We start from the raw sequence: 13,651 nt of genomic DNA on the forward strand, positions 1-13,651 counted from the left end.
TTGCAACACTGAGCCACGCAGGGACAGGCAGGTTATCAGATAGACAGCAATTGTTCAGGCAGATAATTGTGGTAGCATTTGGCTAAATCTCACAGCTTTGCCTTGGTGGATGAGCTGCAGCCTGGTCTTTTTTAAAGCTCTTATGAATGTCTGTGACCCGTGTTTTCTTGGCAGATTAATTCATTACAGTGACACTGACAATTAAGGTTTTCTCTGTCTCCAGTACCATATTCCAGCCGAGGGTTATCCCATGCTCTCATAATTCCTGTGCAAGCCTAGGAGGAAAGCAGCTATGAAATAGTGAACAGGATTTTAGGTTCCCACCTAGTGAAGAAATTGCAGATTTCTATTGGAGCCACTGTTGGTATAATTGCAACAGTTTTGAGAATGGTCAAGATGGTTTGGGAATGAGAAAATAGTCAAGAGGAATATGCATTCTGATGATATTAACACAGAAATTTATGTCAATGTTAATAAAGGGGTCTGACCACCATCAGTCTGGTATATCACTCCTTAAACAGGGGGACTTGGCAGTAGCTTACCTGCTGGGAATTACTACAACATGTAGCAGAAGAATATTCCATGTTTCAAATATTTTTTTAAATAAATTCTCATGCAAACATACTTAATACTACAACTACAAAGTTGTAATGACTTCTATTGAAAAAATCTATTAAAATGTATTTTTAAAAACTTGGAAATGTAGAATGTAGAATATTTAGTGCTGTAAATCATGCCACAGAGTGTGTGTGTTTCACTTTCACCAAGTAGCCGTAAGTTTTCCATTGGTGACCACTCAGTTGAATGAAGTGAAATTTACAAAAAAATGGCTCAAAATTGGTCACATATAAGTCACTTCCTCTACAGTCCTTTGGTGTTCATGGTATGTTTGGGTATTTGAAAAGCAAAAACCTTTGGAAAAGGTACATGTCAGGTACAGCAGCACTCAAATTCAAAACATGAGTGCAAAGGTAGGATGAATTCAGCAATTTAAGTAAGAACTTGACATACTGTTAATATGACTTCAGAGGAAAAATGTAAATAGGATTAAGAGATGAAAAGCAGTAAGGAATGGAAATTGGAGGCCTGTGCTGGATACAGTAGGACTCAATAAGGAAAGATGTTTCCATGTGAACAGTAGGAAATGGTTAATCTGCTACAAAGTTATGACACTTCCAAAACTCTATACTTTGCACTCCTATCTCATCATGTAATATATCCTCTGAGGTGTATCATACCAACACAAGTATCTCAATGTGCCAAAAATGAGCTTGGTGTGGACTAATTCCCTCACCTACATCCCCATGAAGCTTTAGAAAGAAGCACTTGTGGAACTGGTATGTGAACTGCCCTGATGAAGTATTTAAGATAATTTTACAAAGCAGTTGGAAGCATGCTCTGTCCTGAGGGCATCAGATCTTATGTGGCAGTGCTCACATAATTATACTAAGATGGATTGCCATATCACACCCTGGGCCTCTGCCTGGAATAAATCCCACATCCAGCTAGAGAAAGAAAAATGCGACTTGCAGGACTGGCCTGAATCTTATTACATCCCAGTACTCTAAAGACAGACCCAAACCTTTTCAATCACTGATTTCTTTTAAGTGTCACTCAATTCTAGCCTCATCAAAAATACTAGTGATACCCACATTAAAAAAAAATGTATCTGAGATATTACTTTTAAGTTGAGCTGTCCCCTGAAACTACCTGTCCCACATCTCTGGTATTTCTTAAATTGTCTGGTTAGACTTAAATTAATGACATCACATCTATAATTCTGACTTTTTCCTCAACATGAGGTACTGATGCATTTTCTGAGGCTGAGGTTGCTGTATTTACACCCTACTCCACAAATATATTTTGACAAATTATCACCAGAGCTTTGGTGACAATGGCAAAAATATGTTGCATAGTTACTGAACAAGTATGGATGCAAAGCCAGATATAGATATGAGATCCTTGCAAAAAAAAGGTATCTCTCACATGCTTAAGAGACAAAAATCCTTTGCAGTTTATAGATTAAAAGCTGTACTAATTTAAACTGTAATTCTTTACAGCCACAGATTTCAAATTAAAAATCACCATCTCAAAATGCATTGAGATGGAATGTACAGGACAACATTCAGGTTGTAACTTGAGTTTTGCTCTTCAGCACATAGGAATTGTCAGAAACTGAGTCCTGGCTGCTGTTCCAAGAAAAGAGGCCAAAGACTAAACAGGACTGAGAACAGATTCTTTCCTCCCTGTAAATAGACAGGGTGCAGGCTGCTGAAGCAGTTTAAGATTGTTGATGATAATCAGCATTGTCATGCTCAAAGAATGAAAGAGTCACTTAATTCTCCAGGTATGCCAAGCACCTTTGACAGTTCCACTGGAGCTGGATGTGTTGTGAAGAACAACTGCATGAAATGCAGGCACATTACGGATCTGTTCATTCAGTTGGGGAAAAAAATTTATGAGAAAGAAGACCAAGACATTCATAAATCTGTTTTCCCTTCCATACTTTAAATTGTGAAAAATTAGATTTTACATAATTTAAGACTCCTTCCTTTCTAAAACTCATTGCTTCTTGTTATGACAGAAGTTATTTAGATACTCTCTAGTGGATTTGCCTTCAGTTCTACTTTTCTAACAGTAGCAAAATAGACTATTTGTATTGTGCAGAATTTTTCCTCTTTCTTTATTATAATTTTAAAAGTTACTAAAGCCTTCTTCTAAAAGACTAAGCCTAAAGAGGTCTTCTTGAAACAAGTAACACTATCTGTGGAGCATATTTAAGATAAAAAGATGATATTAAATGTATTTCTGCAATGAAATAATGCTGTAATGAAGAAAGAAAGAATAAGGTTGTTTTTCTAAAAATAGAAGCCTTACAAAAATATTATCTCTGTCCTCATCTTACTTTCTCTCCTCAGCACAAAATATATCCCATTTACAACCAATATTCTAAGCCCATCTTTCAAACATACCTTTTACATCTAAACGGCCATCAAAATTGACTAGGAAAGGACATATTTCTCAGTTGTAGTGCATCAATTTGTTCCTATTTGATACTGATGAAAACACTGGCAGTCTTGTTGTCTGTACATGTTTGTTTGTTCCAGTAACCCTCTCCTCATGAGGGTGGATCTGGCTCCTGCCTCCTTGGTACAGGTCCTGTGGTGTGGCGCTGTCTGATGGGGCTGACTTGGAGAGCCCGGCAAAGTCATCACTCCACTGGGCAGAGCTGTTACAATTTTGCTGAACAGTGCAGCTCTAGGGAAGAATATTCATTCGTGTGCTTTTTAGGCAGTACTAATTGGTCCGTGAGGAGTGCAGCACTGACTTGTCTCTACTGCCTGCAGATCTTCAGGGCAGTCAGAGCACTGCATTGCATCACATTGCACCGAATCACGCTGCACAGCCTTCCTGCTTCAGCAAGGGCTTCTCTCAAATAGTGGAACAGGACCTGAGGACTTGTGCTAGACTGGCAAATATCAGATGTAAAATCAAATTAGATGACCTGCTGTCAGGGCACCTTCCTCTTATGTGTTGTGGATACTACCATTGACAAAACCAGGCTGACGTGTTGCTCTTGCAAGTGCTCCATGAAGCAAAATTGCTTCTACAATTCTACATGCATTGTAAAGCTGTAGTAGCCACAGAGCAAACATTGTGATCCAATTACAATTTAACTTGTTCTAACACTTATCAGTTGAGAAGGTGTCAGGATGTCTTAATATCTCTGAATCAATACATTCCTTTTTTTGGTTGATCAAATATAGTTCAAAATGCAACTTGACACAGGCCAGAATCTGGCCTATGTACACATGACAACCAAAGGCTCACTGGCACTGAAAAATTTTACTTTCCTCAGTTTTCTTGCTTGATGGTTTCCTCAAATATCTTTCATCCACCTTTCCATTCCATTTCACCACTGGGTTTCATATTTCTCAGGAAAAAAACCCAAACAGATCCAGGCTTTTTTTTTACACAGTTTCCAGACTACAGCCTCAGGGAGATCTTATGCCTTTCCTTCCTTGAACCAGTTTAAACATGGTGAAAGCATTCCTGTTCTGGACTTTTTCTGTCATACTGATATGCTCTTCAATCTTTCTGGACATTTTGTCATGGGAGATTGCAGTATTCACTTTGAAAAGTAAAGAATTCAGAAGACACACAGAGAGAATAGCAACTGCAAAGTCATTAAGTTCCAACAGTAATATGATGAAGCATATCAGAAAAATCTTTTATCAAATTAAAAATAATAAGCAAAATGAAGTAAAATCAATAAAAATAAGAACTTACTTGAAAGTGATTGTTAAGCGACTTTCAGTGTAAAAATGTTGTTTACAAATATTAAATATTTAATCAGGAAATATTATCCTGCTGATATGAAAGAATTTATTATGAATTAGTGCAATATGAATTTTTTATCATTTCAATGTATTGAGCAAACTGAACTGATTTTGTTTTCACATTAGCATTGTATCTGCCTGTGATAGAATATCTGCATCTCAATGTTATGTCGACCACTCAGGCTCCAGAAGCTCTTCTCCCTCAGAGGCAAAGCCTTTTGGTGGGTCTCTGTCTGACACGTTGGAAATTACTTTTGGGGTGGGAGGAGAAAGAGTCTGAAGAGCAGAAAGCAGTGGGAACCTGGCAGCTCTGAACCACAGCCCAGAGCATGCTGCCTCTCAGTACCCAGAAGTGCAGGAGGGAAGTTTTCTATCCAACGAACTGAAATGAAAACATTTTGACTCTCTGGTGTTTCAATGCTCTCTGTTTATAAAAAAATAAATTGCATCATTTAATATTTCTTTCATAAAATTAAACATGGTTCCTCACTCTGTATTTCTTGTTTTTTTAAGGTGAAGGTTGAAATTCTTTAGCAGAAATTCTGAAATTTTGACTCTTCTTTGACTACATTTGTGATCAAAAAAGAAAAAAGAAACTTTATTTTTTCCTGGCCATGTGAAAAATGGATTTCTTCCCTCATAATATTCCTTTGTTATGTAATTCTTGAAGTAAAAACTTCCTCTGGAAAACTTCAAGACTGATTTAGATTAAATGTCTTCCTCTACAGCTGACTAACAAAATCCACTAGACACTGAACATGTTTCTTAAGGACATGAACTTTAGCTGAAGATACATACATAAATCTGAGGTAGGATACAGCTCAGTTCACAGCATATGTGGAATACTTTCATAAATGCAGTAGGTAAGTGATAAATGAAAATCAAGGTCAATCCAAAAATGCAATAATAACAGAAACTGAAAAAAAAAGTAGAATTTTTCTTCATACAGCGTATTATTTCTTGTCATCCACTCCCTTGAAAATTAGTTTCAAGAAATTATTGGGATTCTATTTTCAAAAGCAACTATTATTTCTCTTTTATTTTCAAAAGCAGCTATTGTTTCTCTATAGTCTTATCCCTTTCTAATTCATGTTTTTCTTCTGTTCACAAAGTAGGACCAAGTAGTCATGAAATAATAAAAGCTTTCCTTTTTGCATCATTAATGTTGTTATCATTCTAAGTTGTGAGCTGTGCTTTGTTACAAAATAACAGAGTGAGATGTTTAGCAGCAATTAATAGTTACACCCTTGCTTATTTACAAAAGAACATGTTATACTTTTAGTTCACATTAAGGTATTCTTTATAGCGGTGGTGTGACCTTTGTCAAGAAAAAAAAAAAAATGCTGAGTCCTATACAACTAGTAACTGATGAGAAAGTGGAATCTTTCGTTCTGCCAATTACAGACAGTAATTGCCATGTAATGAAGTTAATGTTTTGTAGAATTTACAACCTTATATTAATGGTGCTTCTTTGCCACCCTCTCTTATCCAACTTAATTTTTGCCCAGCTTTTTCACCACAAAAGAAACAGGACAATGTGTGAAGGCTCATTAATTCTATTTAGTTTTGATTTTTTTTTCCTTCCTTCTTTTCTCCCCGCCTCCTGGAGGTGAAAAAAGAGCCATGCCATCAGGCCTTTAGGTAAACTCTGGTTCATGTAAGGGTGAAAGTTACAGCCTCCACACAGCAGCTTGCACCATATAAATGCTCCCCTTTCAATTTCAGCTCAGGCCGTTTAATGGCCATGCCGTTTTATTGCCTTCTTGATCACCAATTACACCACCAAGAACAATGAGCCCAACACTTAAATGAGGAGGCCTCAAATTTGCCTTCATTTGCCAACGTGTTCCATAGCAACACTTTCTTTGAAAGCGCAGATCGCCTAATTATGAGGATGAAGATGGATCAGAGTTTGAAAAAGGCTCTCAGCCCCAGAACAATATGCTAACCTAACTGTACTGCCTGTACTCCTACTGTATTATTGTGACCCCAAGCTGCCCTTCTAGCACTCTGCCTGACCTCCTGCCTCCAAGAGGAAGCCGTGCCTGCCCTCCCTATCTCCAGAGTGTCACTGCAGAATTTGGGAGGGTGCCGCTGAGGCTGGTGACAATGGAATCTAGGAAAAATAAATCATAAGGCAGAAACTAGACAAATTGAGGAACCACAGGATACCAAAAGCATTTCCACGTTATTTTGTTTTGCCGCTAATGGCTGAAACGAATAAATCAGGCTGTGTTAACTCCAGCATGCTTCCCAGACCAAATGCTAAATGCTTTACTTTCTTTGTTAGGAACTCATAGCAGGGCTGAGGTATTGTGGATACTCACTGCTCTACCAGGACTTTGAAGGGACTGTTAATACACCAAAAGTAAACACAACTGCAATATATGATAAAGATAAAAAACTAAATGGAAGAAAGTTACATACAAGTAAAAAGACTAGAATTATGGAAATTGCAGATGTTTTCCCGGTTTAAAAATATATCCTAATAAGAATGTATTGTTCCACATATCTTTTTACATAAATCAGCCACCTAACTATTTTGCAGGTTGCTTGCTGCAAAGTGACACAGGGAAAAAATGTTACCACCCCAGAATTAAACAATCAGTGTGTTTACTACGCACACTGTACCATGTCCCTCCAACTCTGGTGCTGCCTCATTCTGAGGGATGTGCCACTGGAACTAATCCACTGAGGTAAAAGTTAGATTATAGAAATTCATCACCATGGAAAAATTTATCAAATTACTTCTGGAATCATTCATAAATATTAACACAGGTAGACTCAGGTTTTGTAAAGATGTATAAAACTGATAACATTCTTTTTTCTGTTTTTTAAGTTTCTAATTTTTTCCAACTGAAGTTAGTTCATATCTAGCCATGTAACAATTATGTATGTAGTTAACTTTACATTCTGTGTGCAGTCCTAGGAAACATCCAGTAGCAGTTAAGGAGAGCTATTTGAAGAACTGCAGCCTTTGTTGAAGAGTGAAAAAATGTGTGGGCTAATTGTTACAAGAGAATTACGCAGTAATAAACACAATTAAACTTTTGCTGCAGGGATAGAATCAAGATTCATTTTCAATTTTAACTTTCATGCCTATCTGCCAAGACTTGAAATATGTAAACTTTACATTATATTAGTGTAAGGTTTTGTATCCTGATTTTCCATATGAAATAAAGTAGAAAATTCAAAGTTTATGGGCTTGGGTAGCTGGCAACTACTCAATTTTCTCACTGCGATCTCACTGTTATAAAGTGCAACGATCTCACAGGAGAACTGTGTTCTCTTCATATGATCAAGATTTCAGAAAAGGAAAAGCTACTTCAACCATAAAATCCAGACAGATATAACACTTCTGTATTAGAAATATTTAGTTACAATGCATTTAAAAACACCAAAAATTCTAGTAAAAGAGGTGTTCAATGGATTCAAGCTGTAAAAAAATTGAAATTATATTATAGTTTGTCTTTCTCCTGTGCATAAAGGTACTATTGAAAATATTAAAAAGCCAAGGAAAATATTAAAAATTATATATCAGTTTGGAGGTTTTGAAAGCATATAAAATAATATTTTTAATCAAAAATGGGGTTTATCTGTCCTCATTCATAAATGCTTGAACAAATTTTCTAATACACTCTCAGAAGGGACAAATAGCATGCAAAAAATTCAGACACAAAATATAAGAAGCATATAAGCAATTAAAAAAACCCCCATTTAATAATAATGTCAATTTGGCAAGTTGAAAGACATTCATTGTAATAAGTGCAAACAAATGGATATATAGCACATAAATAATAATGTGGGAGGAAGGGTTGCAAGAGGAGAAAGTCATCTTTCAAAATTAAGCTGAAACACAGACAGTCATAAAATGTTGTAAATTCACAGAGTACAGACCATGAGAAGCTGACTATAGGAAAATCCCAAACTCCCAGCACAAAGCAGACTTTTAGAAAATGCTCTCACCAAACAATCTGGCTCCCATCACACTTATACAGAAAGCAACTGAACCAAGATATCTTAAATGCAAAATAATATGAGATTTAAATGTCAAATAGCCTCTCATAAACCACCATGAATGTGTTCTGAGTGTATGGAAACATCTTGGTTTTTTTTTTTTTTTGGTTTGTTTTTTTTGTTTTGTTTTGTTTTGTTTTGTTTTGTTTTGTTTTGTTTTGTTTTTTTGTGAATTCCAATAGTGGAGCAATTAGGGTGAACAACAGTGCTAAGTAATGTGTTATTGTGGTTCAGAGACTTCATGTCATCACAGGAATTTCAAAACACAGAAGTACCAGACAAGCACAGCAGTTGTATTTTAGAGTCAGAAAATTACACAATGCTCAGAGTTTTTAAATTAACCTTTGTGATCTTATAATTGTCATTTTAATGTAAACTTAAATGTGCTTTAAGTAAATACATGCATAAATACCTGAGACTTTGAAATCGACCAGGGGTAGGTTGTACCTGTAGGCCAGTTCTAAGAAAAACTCTCCCTGAAGAGAACAGTCTGGTAGGTAGTACTTTGAAAACTGCAGCAAGATAGTTGCCATGACCTAAGAGACGCTCCAAAATGGAGTTTAAAACATTATTGTCAAACCCAACTTTAATGCATACTGGTAAGAATAACTGCTTTGTCTTCTGAGCTTTCTGATTGCTTGGCTGATGAAAATGTAAGGACTTGCATCTCTAAGCAGAAGGCACAAACTCTCCTCATGATGTGTTTAGCTTCAGAAGTCAGTGCTCTGAAATCCAGACTTGTTTGCCAGATATTTTAATTTGTCTACAGCTGTCCTTGTGGGCAGGGTGGGGCAGATGAAAGCATCCTGATGCAGAACTCCTTCCCAAGCTACAGCTGGCAGGTTGGCTCAGACATCTGCGAGTGTCTGTGCACTGGAGTGTGTGGTTGAGCCAGAGAGGGAGGGAGAAAACAATATTGAAAAGACAAATGTTTAGAAATTATTTCACTTGTCTGGTATGTAATTTGGTTTTGACTTACGAACATGTTGGGCTTTTCTAACTGTAGGAATCCAACAGAAGCAATACTTTGAGGGGAGGTTTTTATTTTCCATCTTCCGGGCTGCATTGATACCCAATGGAACATGCAAATATTCAGCAGCTTCCCATCACAAAAGTATTAGAGCAAAACATTTGCTTTTGTATGGTTGTGATTTTCTTGGCAGAGAAATTAAGAGCTTTTCTTTTTTCCAATTTGCTTTTTTTTTTTTTCTTCCCCTGGTAAAGAGAGCTACCTCAAAGTACTGATGTGGGACTTCATTTTCTTGTGTGCTACCCACCAAATCATTGTCATAAGAACTGATGAGAAAACTCATATGAATATTGATCTTTGCTTTGAAGGAACATGTTTTTGGGGAGCACAAAGGTAAAAGAAGTCTGAAAAAAAGCTGGTTAAAAACTGACCAGACTACATGGCTCAAAGGACAATAATCAATGGCTCAATATCTAACTAGCAAGTGATGGGCAATACTGGACTGATCTTGTTCAGCTGGTTGACTAAAAAAACAGTATGATAAAAGCAAACTTGCAGACACTAAACTGGAGACAAGGATGGAAATTAGCCATGGAGCTTTAGTCCAGAGTAATTCTGAGATATTTGAAGTTTAGGACAACAGAAACCTCCTCAAGTTCAGTAAGGAGAGTTCTGCACCTGAACCAAGAAGACACCATTTTAGAAACAACAAACTTAATATCAGTTGAGATGAAAGGTGATGAGATTACAATGGATATCAAACAGAGCTGGAGTAAACAGTACACTCTCTTCACAAATGGTATATGCCACACCTGTTTAATTTTGGCCAGCCCAGTGCAAAAGAAGTGTTGAAAAATTCTCAAGGGCCCAGTAGCAGGGTATCAAGACAATTAGGAGTATTAATAAGTCTGTGGTAATGCCTAAAAGGAGATACTGAGTCAAGTTTAGTCCTATTAAATAATACATGAGTCTAAGGCTGGGAATCTGTGAGCAGCCTACACCTTGATGAAGTACAGTTCTGAGAATAAAGGAGCCAGGTGCTTTTCACAGTGACAAATTATATTACAGGGAGAATTGAGCACATGTCATGGTTTGAGATATTCATACTGGATATTAGAAAAAAATATTCTCCACTGAGACAGCAGAGTAAAACTAAAACAGAATGATCAGCAGAAAGGTACCCACAGGTATAGTAGAATCTTCATCCTTGAAAGTTCACAAAACTTGCCTGGAAACTTGGTGACCTGATCTAGTGTTGGCAGTATCCATCCCTTCACTGGGACTAGATGATTTCCAGAGCTCCCTTCTAACCAGCATTTCTATGATTTTATGAAGAAGCCTAGTAGAAAAGTAAATGTAGAATAGAAAAGCTAGTGTGCTGCACTTAAGAGGGGAAAAAGAGATTGGAGGTGAAAGATAAAACAGCAGTGAAAAAAAAGCTACTCTCTTCTTAAGCATAGAAGGGGAAATCTTGAATTAGCTGGGGCTGGTGCTGGAAAAGAGTTTGTACACAGAGTAGTCACAGGGACAAGGGAAGGGAAATCAATCTACAGATGAGAAGCAGGATGCAAGGGAGAGAACTGAGGTTGTGAATCAAGCTGAATAACAGACAGGTCCACGTAAATAGTGAACTTCTCATTTAAAAGAACTGACAGATATGTAACAAAAACAGCCACACACCAAAAATGACAAAGACTCTGCACATGAACCTGAAAAGCATTTTGAAAACAGTCGGTGTGAAAGAAACTGATGGTCAGCCTTTGGCTGTGTCACCAGAAAGTTTTCACTGCAGTGCAGCACGAATTATTAAACCAAGCAAAAGAAGGTGCTTTAGTGGTGCTCTGCTATGATTTGGGAAAGGTATTCCTCAGTTTAGTACTCCTGCTAAAAAGAATATACACTACTCCCCTTCCTGTCCTTCCAACGGAAGGCACAAAAGGCACTATGGGATGCACAAAAGGGATTATGGGTTAAGATAAGAACAATTTGCTGGAAACAACAATAAGACAAGAAAATAGAACAGTAATAGAGATGATAATTCCATGGATATGTACATGGTTTTTTTTATGTATATGTACAAGTGACAAGCTTGCTGTGACTCATAAGCATAATTTTAAAATGAAATAGAATGAAAAATAAGAACTAATCAAATGGTGTCTCTTCTTCTGGGCTTAGAGAATGCTACTGAAGTGAAGGAACATAAATGTGAGAAATGATGGATAAAGAAAAACATATAACATCAATATACATGAGAATATATAAATTTCACAAAATCATTGAAAAGGCTATTCTTTTCACTGGGAAACAAAGCCAGCAGGTTGATGAAATAACAAGTAGATGAGTCAGAAAACCAGAAAAGCCTAAACTACCAGTGTGAGAAACATAATATTGACTAACTCTATCTAAAAGTACTGCATTAAAGCTGATAAGACTGTATTTGGAGAAGTTAAACCACAATTTTTGGAAGTCTAAAAAGGTCAATAGTACTGCCCATCATACAGAAGCCTAAACAGCAACTGCTGCAGAAGTCTGGTAGGGTGATTAGAAATCATTTGGAGTAAAGTAAAACTTACTTTCCTAAGCTTTTTAAGCTAATGAAAGAGTTACCTGGCATGAATGGTACCTACAAGCATAGAAAGAATAAAAAGGGAAGAAAGTTACTTAAATTAAAAGACAATGTTGAGGTAAACTGGACTTTTAATGAAGACTTTTCTTTGTGTGTGTGAAATTAGTTTTATAGTTTTAAAATAAATCAAGTTCTGAAAGAATCTTCCAACAGTGGAGGATGAATTAAAAAATTAATAGCTTTTAAAATTGGAATTCAGAATGATTGGACTCTTATATCTGATTTTAATATCTCCAGCACAAAAGACTGAAATCTATGATTCAGAAAGTTCTTTAATTCCTCTTTTACTTTATTCTTGTTTCATTATCATCAGCTTTCAATGTCACAACCATTCACAAAGGCAAGAATATGTTTCAGTTTGGGAAACTCTTTGTAGTTTTTTGGAAGCAAGGTAAGACCTAGAGCATTGATTACAGACAATACCTTTACCAGACACTTTGTTTCTTTCAGATGAATTAAGAACACTCATAAAAAAAGAAAGAAAATACTGCTGTTTTATTGTTTTCATGTAATCTTTGATGAGGTTCTATGTGTGAAAACAACAGATATGGTTAAACATAGTTTTAACTTAATCTTTGCCTTCCATGGAATGGTTTAATCATTACTTCCATTCTGAAGTAAAATCTGATATCCTTCATATGTAACAAGCTGTATGCATCTTGCAAAGTCATCATAATCAGATGAAGTTCCAGGTGACTGGAAAAAGGGCAAGATTGGGCCTATCATTATAAAAGGTGTAAAGAAGGACCCTGGGAATTACCAACCTGTCTGCCTCACCTCTGTGCCCAGGAAGATCACAGAACAGACATGTAGAAGCTATACTGAGGCACATAGAGGACAGGGAGGTAATTGGAGGCAGCCAGCACTGCTTCACCAAGGACAAATCCTGCCTGACCAACCTAGTAGACTTCTATGATGGGGTGAGTACATCAGTGAGCAAGCGAAGGGCTACAGATGTAATTCATCTGGACTGCTCTAAAGCATTTGACGTGGTCCCTTACAACTTGCTTCTCTCTAAATTAAAGAGAAACGGATTCAGTGGATGGACTGTTAGATAGACAAGGAATTGGTTTCACAGTTGCATCTAGAAGGTAGTGGTCAGCCCTCAGAGTCCCAGGGGACATCAGTGACAAGTGGTGTCCTTCATATTGGGACAGGTGTTATTTCATATCTTCATTAATGACATAGATAAAGGGATCCAGTGTACCTTCAGCAAATTTGCAGGTGACACTAAGCTGCACGGTGCAGCTGCCATGTCCTGGAGGACATGATGTCATCCAGAGGGACCTGGACAAGCTTGAGAAGTGGGCCCATGAGAATCTCATGAAGTTTTAACAAGACCAAGTTCAAGGTGCTGTACCTGGATTGGGGCAACCCTTACTATCAATAGAGGCTGGGGGATGAAAAGCTCAAGAGCTGCCCTTCTAAGAAAGATTTGGGGGTGCTGGTGGATGAGAGGCTGGACAGGAGCTGTCAATGTGCACATGCAGACCGTAAAGCCAACTGTATCTGGGTTGCATCCAAAGCAGCGTAGCTAGCAGTTTGAGGGAGATGATTCTCACCCTCTACTCCTGTTTGGTGAGACTCTGCCTGGAATACTGCATCCAGCTCTGGGGTCCCAGCACAGGAAGGACACTGACCTGTTGGAGTAAGTCCAGAGGAGGCCACACAGATGATTAGAGGGATGGGGTACCTCTC

This window comes from Onychostruthus taczanowskii, unplaced genomic scaffold (assembly GCF_017590055.1).
Source record: "Onychostruthus taczanowskii isolate IOZ18803 unplaced genomic scaffold, ASM1759005v1 scaffold29, whole genome shotgun sequence".
Classification (NCBI taxonomy): Eukaryota; Metazoa; Chordata; class Aves; order Passeriformes; family Passeridae; genus Onychostruthus; species Onychostruthus taczanowskii.